This window comes from Mastomys coucha, unplaced genomic scaffold, assembly GCF_008632895.1.
Source record: "Mastomys coucha isolate ucsf_1 unplaced genomic scaffold, UCSF_Mcou_1 pScaffold20, whole genome shotgun sequence".
NCBI lineage: Eukaryota > Metazoa > Chordata > Mammalia > Rodentia > Muridae > Mastomys > Mastomys coucha.
In genome coordinates, this window is record NW_022196903.1 from 52724802 (window position 1) to 52734845 (window position 10044).

Here is a 10044-nt window from a genome sequence, read left to right on the forward strand (position 1 = left end):
TCACCATCAATAACACCTGGATAAATCTGCAATCCTTTCACAATTGAGCTACTTCTCCCTATAAGCAATCCACAAGTCTCTGTGGGCAAGGGCCCAAAGACTCCAGTAGGCAGAATTTGAACTCCCATTTCTGGCATTAATACTGTGTGGCAGGAGGAAAAGAGATCCAATCCTGCACTTCCTGGGGTTGCCCTGAAAAGTTTAAAGACAGATTTCCGTGGCTGGGTGGCAACCTCATGGCCCCATATGCTGCCTGTTGTTTTAGGAAGGGGGTCTGGGGCTGCCCCCTCCACTCGTTTCCCGACAAGGTATTGTCTTGAAAGCCTTTTTTAAATCTACAGTCTCTGGCCCAATGCTTCCCTTTCCTACAATGAGGACAGATTCTCGGGGCAGTGTCTAACGGCTGCCTGTTTGTGGTCCCTGATTTCTTAGGGCAATCATATTTAAAATGATCCATACTACCACATTTAAAACATCCTTTATTCTCCTGTCTTTGCGCCAGAATCTCTTGAACTGTAGTTCCCTGCAATGCAGCTGCTTTTTTGCTGATTTCCTGCCATTCTAAACTCCAATGTAAAAAATCACCTCCTTGCAGTATAGCCTTACATAAAGTTCTCCAGTCCTGAGGTGTTAAATTTGACTCTATTGCATTATCCAACAGTGCCTGTGTAAATGGGGTGTTTGGACCATATTGAGTCACCACTCCTTTTAAATCTTTTATAACCTTAAATTCTAAGGTCTGATTCTCTCATTTTGCTGATCAAGCCTTTCCACTATAGAAATCACTAGCACCCCCTAAGTGTCTTGCTCATTTTCTCTAGCCTGATTAATTACTTTCTCTATAGGCGATTGACCTGTCTCAAAATTGCTGTCCTTTCTTTTTCCTGATACTGCCTTTAGTTCATTCAACTCATTATTCAATTTCTGCAACTTGATTTCAAACTCCAATTTACTTAATTGTAAATCTCTCTGATCCTTCTCTCCTGTCATAGTGGACCTAGAATTAGTAGATGATGTGTATGAAAGCAACTCCTCTCCATGAGACTTAGTAGTTCTGCTTTCTAGAGAAGTATTTTGAATCTCTTCCTTTTCTGTATCTGAGCATTCTGATTCCTGTGAGCTCAATTCGCTTTCTGACACTCTATCTCTCTCCTCTATAATCTCCTTCACGAGGGCCCAAAGGCAGAGAGTGAAACTTTCTGCCTGATTTTTCCTCAGAGCTTTTCCAATTTTTTCCCATGTTCTTTTATTTAAATTACTTTCTTCATGAATCCATGGGCAACAAGGTTCTATCTCATCTGAGAGATCTTTTAATGCATTTTTCCACCCTGATTCCTTTTGCCTGAAGCAACTTATTTATACTTTGAATCACTGCTTTTGACTCATTCAAATCCATACTCACTGTCACACTCCCTAGGTGAATTAAACACTGGGTCAGCGCCAGTCCAACCTAGCCCCGTACTCTTCCTATATTTCTATAATGTAGAAGGCAACACTTCTATAATGTAAAAATAAGGCTAGTGCTAGCATCAAAATTGCCTACTGTGCAGAATGGTGTATGACCTTTTATCCTTACCTTCTGAATTTTTAGGCAGAGCTCTTCTTTTGACAGTGTGTCCTTTATAAATCCTCCATACCTGAGTCCACGAGTTCAGGCACCATCTGAAACTGCTCACAGTTTTACGAACTAAGTTCTCTCAGCCAGGAGAGAATAAAGGACCTGAGATGGGGAGTTTGAAATGCAAAGAGAAAACATGAAGCCAAGTTGCATTCCAATCAAGGATCCACTTTACTTGAAATAAGCTAGAGTTTTTATAGTCACAGGAGAAACTGAAACCAAATCTCTAGATTACACTGCAAAGAAGGTTCATGTGCCAAAGTCCCCAGGTTGGGAAGATCTTCAGGTGGCGAGTGTACTCAGGCAGTGGGCATGTTCAGGCAGTGGGCATACTCAGGAAGTGGGCATACTCTGGTGGCTTCTTCAAAGACGAACCGACAGTCAACAGAGAACATCTGTCTTAGCTCCCAGGTGTTAGCCCCCAAGTAGAGGCTGCCAGAAGTCTAATGGCTGAAGTGAAGGGGGAAGGTAACACTGTCAGTAAGCAGTTGTTGTCATCCATAATAGTGTCTGGGTTTGGTAACTGTATATGGGATGGATCCCTAGGTGTGCCAGTCATTGAATGGCCTTTCCTTCAGTTTCCGCCCCAAATTTTGTATCTGTATTTCCTATCATGGGTATATTGATCCCCCTTCTAAGAAGGATCAAAACAACTACACTGTGGTCTTCCTTCTTCTTGAGCTTCATGTGGTCTGTGAATTGTACTTGGGTATTCCAAACTTCTGGGCTAATATCTACTCATCAGTGAGTGCCTGCCATGGGTTTTCTTTTGTGATTGGGTTACCTCACTAAGGAGGATATTTCTAGTTCCATCCATTTCCCTAAGAACTTCATGAATTCATCTTTTTTTTAATTAGATATTTTCTTTATTTACATGTCATATGATATCTCCTTTCCCAATTTCCCCTCTAAAAATAAAATAAAATAAACAAACAAAAACAAAAAACAAACAAAGTAACCCCCCTGTTCCCTCCCCTTTCTTCCCTCTCCCTGTTGTTGAACCTACCCTCTCCTGCTTCCTGACCCAGGCATTCTCCTGCACTGGGACATAGAACCTTCACAGGACCAAGGACCTCTCCTGCCCTTGATGACCAACTAGGCCATCCTCTGCTATATATATGCTGCTGGAGCCATTAGTCCCACCATGTGTACTCTTTGGTTGGTGGTTTAGTCCCTGGGAGCTCCGAGGGTGCTAGTTAGGTCATATTGTTGTTCGTCCTAGCTGAGTAGTACTCCATTGTATAAATGTACCACATTTTCTGTATCCGTTCCTCTATTGAAGGATATCTGGGTTCTTTGTAGCTTCTGGCTATTATAAATAAGGCTGCTATGGACATAGTGGATCATGTGTCCTCATTATATGTTGGAGCATATTCTGGGTATATGCCCAGAAGCAGAGTGATGAGAGGCCTCTCTATCTGCATCACCTGCATTCTGACTGTGTTCCAGGCTGTCACCATCAGTCCTAGTACCTCTTTACTGGCAAAATTTAAACATAAACTAAAAAAAACCACTATACTTTCTCCTATTTTTGGTCTTTCAAAATTTATCTTTCAATAGTAACAAGATTTTTTTTTATGTTGGTGCTTATATCAACATGAATGAGACCAAAGAGATTAAAGTCACAAAATGTTGCTTATTCCTAATGAATTACATTAACAGGAGACTGACTTTAATTGTATCAACCTTGAATGAGAAAAGGATCACCCAGACCATCTTGCTCTTAGTAGTTTTCTTTGTGGTCATGTACTAGGGGGACTTCATTATCTCATCAACCTCAGTTCTATTATGGATGTATGACCCAGTCATCTTGACTATTCAGAAGTTTGTGGTGAATGCCTATCCCATAATTACTCCTTTGGTACAAATCAGTTCTGTCAATAGAATAATCATTATGCTGAAAAACATGTAGACAAAGCACCACTAGAGTGTTTTTAAGAAGTTTCTTTTAACCTTTTTAACAAAAATCTATCAATTTATTTTTTATTTCTAGATATGAGCATTGTGCAATCCTATAAGCATGTGTGTTCCTGGTGCCCATAAAGGACAGATGAAGCCATAAGTTCCCCTAGAAATTGAGGTACAGGTGGTTGCAAGGCTCCATCCTTATGCAGCTCAAATACCATCTTTTTCTAATCAAGATGCCTTTTACACTTCAATTATTCAAGTGGTAAGGAACAATATTTTTAATGATTAAAACAAAATTTGTGGTATCATACATATACATTCTTTTGACATTTCTGCTCCAGAAGACTATAGAATTTTTAAGCTCATTGTACACAATAAGTTGATATTTCCACATGAATCCTTCCCATTCTATACAATTGTGCTTTATTCCATTGACAATGTCCTTTGCCTTACAGAAGTTTTTCAGTTTCATGAAGTGCCATTTATTTATTGTTTTTAATGCCTGTGCTGTCATTTTTCTGTTTAGGAAGCTGTCTCATGTATTTAAGGCAGTTCCCTAATTTCTTTTCTATTATATTTAGTGTGTCTAGTTTTATGTTGAGGTATTTGATTGATTTGGACTTGTAGATAAGTATCTATTTGCATTTTTTACATGTCAAAATTCAGCAATGACAGCATCATTTTTACAAATGCCTTCTTTAATTTCACTGTAGATTTTCATCTTCTTTCCCCCAAATCAGTGTCCATAGGTGTGTGGATTCATGTCTGAATTTTTTATTTGATTCCATTGATCAACCTGTGTGTTTATGCCAACACCATGTGGTTTTTATTGCTATAGCTCTGTAGTTGAGCTTAAAATCAGGGATGTTGATACTTGTACATGTTGTCTTATTATACAGGATTATTTTTGTTGTCTTGGGTATTTCCATATGAAGTTGAATGTAGGCATAATTTTTTTTTGCAACCAATTTTTCATAAGGGTTTGAATGCTTCTCTAGCCCATTATCCAGCAGAGGTAGCGCAAAAGAAAAGTTATTAGGATAGGGGGGAAATGGACCTGTTCAGCAATAGTTCTTTGGGGTGAGCTTGATATTCTTGGGTGGCAGTTCAGTCTCATAGCAAACACCAAATATGACTTAGTACCAGCAGACCAGTCCTGTAGGCAGGCAGACGCCAGGCATGAAACAGCATCTATAGCCCAGTCCTTTCAGCAAGTAGACACCAAGCTGCTGTAGGTCAATCATGAAGAAACCACCAGGCTTGCCAACTGGCCTGAGGCAAGAATGCTGAAGTTGCAAGCTATTGCAGGAACCTTGAGAGCAGTTCTTGGATGTGTTTCTCTCAATAACACTATGCAAGATAAACCAAAACATGTACAGTTTTAGTGAAAATAGTGAGATAGAGCAAACCAAACCAAAGCTCACTGCTTGTCTCCCACTGTCTGGAAGGTCATATTTATACTTTTTCATCAAGTGTATACTCTTTCATGTGTCTGCTATATCCAATTATCTTTTCACCTGTGTCCCCTTCAGAAAAACATTCTTTCATGTGTTTACTTTACCAAGACACTCTTTCACCTGTATGCCCCAGAAAAACATTATTTGGAAAAACAAATTTTCCAGAGAACTAGAAGTTTCCATTTCAGTTGAGTATTGTTTCTTCAAGCTATGTAAAGTATTATGGTCAAATTTTTATAGGGAGGTATGGAATATGTACTCATTTTGGAAAATGACCATTTTTACTTATTAACCCTAGTAACTCATGAATAAGGAAGGTCTTTCTATCTTCTGATACCTTCCTCAATTTGTTTCTTCAAAGACAACATTTTTGATGTACAAGGTATTCACTTGCTTGGTTAGTGTTACACTAATACATTTTATATAATTTATTTCTGTTGGGTGGGTGTATTGTTTCCCTGATTTCTTTCTCAGCTCATTTAGAAGGTGTCCTGGCTAGTTTGTGTGTCAACTTGACACAACCTAGAGTCATCTGAGAGGAAGGAGTCTCAGTTGAGGATATGCCTCTATGTGATCTAACCATAGGACCTTTTCTCAATCAGTGATCAATGGAGAAGGAGGCTTAGCCCATTGTGGCTAGCACCATCCTTGGGCTGGTACTCTTAGATTTTTTTTTAAGAAGGCTGGGTGTGCAAGCCAAGGAAAGCAAGCCAATATGTTTTCACCTGTGTCTCCTTCAGAAAAACATTCTTTACCTCCTGTTTCCAGGATTTTTCCCTGTTTGAGTTCCTGTCCTGACGTCCTTTGATGATGAAAGAAATGTGGAAATGTAAACTGAATGAACTCTATCTTCCCCAACTTGCTTTTTGGTCATGGTATGTCTTTGCAGCAATAGAAATCCTTACTAAGACATATTGTTGTATAGTTAAATTTTTAAAAACTACTTTAGTAAGACCTTAGATGAAATGCCCAACAGTAGGGAGAGGGAACTTATAAAGCCTACCTTCAGCAGGAAGACAGGGCATCAAATGAGGGAGAGGGGGGCCATCCCACAGTCACATCTCTGACCCATAATTGTTCCTGTCTGAAAGAACTACAGGGATGGAAATGCAGAGGAGCCTGAGGAAAAGAAGGTCCAGCGAAAGGCCCAAAGTGGGATCCAGCTTAAGGGGAGGTTCCAAGGTCTGATACTATTACTAAGGCTATGGAGTGTTCACAAAAAGGGACCTAGCATGACCACACTCCAGAAGACCCAACAAGCAGCTGAAAGAGTCAGATGCACATATTTGCACCCAATAAATGGACAGAAGCTGCTGACCTCTGTGGTTGAATTAGAGAAAGGCTGAAAGAAGCTGAGGAGGAGGGTAACCCTGTAGGAGGACCACCAGTCTCAATTCATCTAGACTATGAGATTTCTCATTCACTGGACCACCAAATAGGCACCATACACCAGCTGATATGAGGACCCCAACACATATACAACAGAGGAATGCCGGGTCTGCGCTCAATCAGATATGATGCACCTAACCCTTAAGAGACTGGAGGCCTCAAGGAATTTAGAGATCAGATGGGGTGGGTTGGGGGTAGGGGTTGGTACATCCTCATGGAGACTGGGAGTAGGGAGGAGGTATGGGATGTGGAACAGTCCGGGGATGGACTGAAGTCGGGGGAATAAAATCTGGAGTATAAAAAAAATAATTATTTAATCAATTAAAAACACCTTCTTGGTATTGTAGAAGTGGACCATCTAAAATTAATCATTTTAAATAAAATAATATGCCTCACTTGAAAAAAACTACCTTAATAAGGATTATAAAATGCTTTGACCCCCTTCTAGCCCACCATCTAAAGGTAGAAAAATGATGGTAAATAGGACAAGGGGATGTGGAGCTGTTTAGAAGTAGTTCTTTGTGGTGATTGCAGTTTCTGTTGTCAGGATATTAGCAGTCCAGTTCAATCATTTCAGGACACCAAATAAAAATCAGCATCAGTGGCAAGATCCAGCAGAAACAGCCAGGACTCTACAAATGGGCATGCATCAGCAAGAGTGAACAGGAGCAGTTTGGATGCCAGGAGAAATTCTCTGTTGTGCTTATTTCAATGAAATGACATTTAGCAAAGGCTCGAGACCAAGGAAGCATTGCTAAGCTCACTATGCAAGCAGCTCCATCACTGTCCATTGAGTCATATTTATACTCTCTCCAAACATCATGTGTCCTCCCATGGGTTTTGCCTCAGCAAAATACCATGTGAGTCTGCCTCAGCAAGACACCACATAAGCCTGCATCACATGGCACAACTACAAACTTCCACTTGACATGGTACAGAAGAGAGGTATTATTATGACAGACCTCTCTTTTGTGGGGAGGGAGTGCTGTGGAAAATCTTTGGAACTGTGTGCTAGATATGCCATTGAATGTTTAGAGCTTGGTAGAATGTTCTGTAGTAGCTTGGGAGATAAAAATGTTAACAGTAGTGCAGAAGATGGAGGCTTGGATTGTGACATTTCAGAGGGAAGATTAAAGACTATATCAGGGATGTTTGCTATTTTGATTTAAGATTCCATGGTTCTGGTTAGCTTTGGCTGAAGAATCAACTGTGACTAACAAAGTACTAGAACTACTAACACAAAACCTTTTGTGTAACTCAGACAATTGATGCTGTTTAGCCGGAGCTAAGGAATTAACAGTGAGTAAAAGGAGACCAGACTCACCAGGTGAAATCTTGGAAGGATTTTCTGAAATCACAGAGAAGCTATGTTCTAGAGGCAGCCAAGGTTGTGCTTCAGGTTGTCATCCAGACATGGTAATGTGTAATAGTTACCCAGGTGGTACTAGTTTTGAAGGTATGAAGTGGGTCATAGAGAGCAGTTGAGCCTTATCGCTGCGAGAAACCAGTAGAGGCCACTAGTGAAGGTGCAGCCTTGCTGATAATTGAAGTCTCAGGATTGAAGGGATCATGCAAAGAAATTGAGGCTTGACATCAGGAAGAGAGACTATGACAGGCTGTTGGTAAGTGTACAGACAATTGCATCAAGGAACCCCACCAGTTTCACAGATGCCAGGATCATGGGATGACCATCAAAAGTAGTATAGCCCACAGGAGCCAAGAAGACAAGATGTGTGCTAGAAAGGGCAGAGCTAGAGAAAGGACAAAACCCTTCTGGAGGACTTTAGAAGATCATAAGTCTATCCCAGTCACTGGACAGCTGAGTTTGATTTTATTTTGACTTGATTGTGGCTATACTCTGATTTTTCCCTCTTAAAGTAAGAAAATATTTTAATGGAGGCCACAGTTAAGAGATTTTCAGATGTACAAGACTTTGGATATTAAGAGATTGGGCATTATAAAAGGACTGACATTTTAATGTATTTGAATTTGTAAAAACTGTGGAACTTTTATAGGTATTCAGAACTTGGAGATGAATAAGAAAGTATGGTATAGCTTAATAGTATGCATTTATGTGTCAAGTTGATAAGGGTTGAGTTGTATCGGCTAGTTTGTGTTTCAACTGAACCAAGTAGAGTCACCAGAGAGGAAGGAACCTCAGTGATGAAATGCTTTCTGAGATCCAGCTGTAGGGTACTTTCTCAATTAGTGATCAGTGGGGGATGGTCTAGCTCATTATGGGTGGTGCCATCTCTAGGCTCTATAAGAAGGCAGGCTTAGCAAAATAGGCAAGCAAGCCAGTGAGTAGCACCTCTCCATGGCTTCTGCATGGCTTCAGCTCTTGACTCCAAAATTGTGCCCTGTTGAGTTCCTGTACCAACATTTTTTAGTAATGAACAGCAATGTGGGAAAGTAAAGTAAATAAACCCTTTCTTCTACAACTTGCTATTTGGTCATTGAGCTTGTTTGCAGCAATAAAAACCCTAACTAAGACAGAAGAACTAGTGATGTTTGTCAATTAATTTTGTATACAGCCACTTTCATTGTTACCATAGGCCTGCCAAATATGACAAGATGGTAGCCCTAGGGATTTTCCTGTCTCTGCCTCTCCAACTCTAGGACTGCAAGTGTGCACTAATATACCCAACTGTAATTATTTATTTTAAATGGATTTTTCCATTTATTATTTATTTATTTACAGTACACCTCAATTATAGTCACCTGCTCTCTTCACAACCTTGCTCTGCCCTACCCCATCTGCACTCCCCTTTTCTCTGAGAGACTCTGTCCTGGGTACCAACCTACCATGACACATCAAGTCACTGCAGGAACACATCCTCTCCTACTGAGGCAGAAGAGGGCAGTATAATTAAGGTAACAGGCTCTAGATGCAGACAACAGCACTGCTTCAGTTATTGGGGAAACTGTATGAAGATTAAGTTGAACATCAGTTATGATGTGCTGGGGATTTATACCTGCATATTTCATTATGCTCTTCTATTTAGTAGCTGGGTATTATTCTGTTGTGTAAATAAACCAGATTTTCTGTATTTGTTCTTTTAATTGAGGGATATCTGGGTTGCATTCAGTTTCTACCTATTGTGAATAAAGCTTCTATGAAGATAGGGGTGCATGTGTTCTTGTGGTGTGGTGGACCATCTTTTGCTTATATGCCCATGAGTGGTATGACTTAATTTTGAGGTAGAACTATTCCAAAGTTTCTAAGAAAACACCAGATTGATTTCCAGAGTGGATATACAAGTTTGCATTTCCATCAGTGATAGAAGATTATTCTACATGCTCTATATCCTCATCAGCATATACTGTTGCTTTAGTTTTTTATATTAGCCATTCAAGAAGGTATGAGGGGGAATCTCAGAGACATTTCATTTGCCTTTCCTTGATTAGTAAGGACACTGAACATTTCTTTAACTGCTTCTCAGTCATTAGAATTTCCTCTCCTTGTTCTTGTTGTTTTTGTTTGTTTGTTTTTTGAAAGGGAAACTGGGAAAGGAGAAATTTACATGTAAATAGAGAAAATATCTAAAAAAAGAAGAAATTTCTCTTTATCTTTTTGGTTTTTGTTTGATTTTGTTTTTGTTTTTTTGTTTTTTTAAGTTTTATTGCATTACGATGAGAAAAGTTACATGATTTCAATTTATCTGAATTTGT

General features: G+C 39.7%; 1 pseudogene; it reads left to right on the top strand.

The window, feature by feature from the left end:
- LOC116098133 overlaps window positions 1-3545 on the top strand; it is an 8155-nt pseudogene extending 4610 nt beyond the window's left edge.
- Window positions 3546-10044: the final 6499 nt, after the last annotated feature.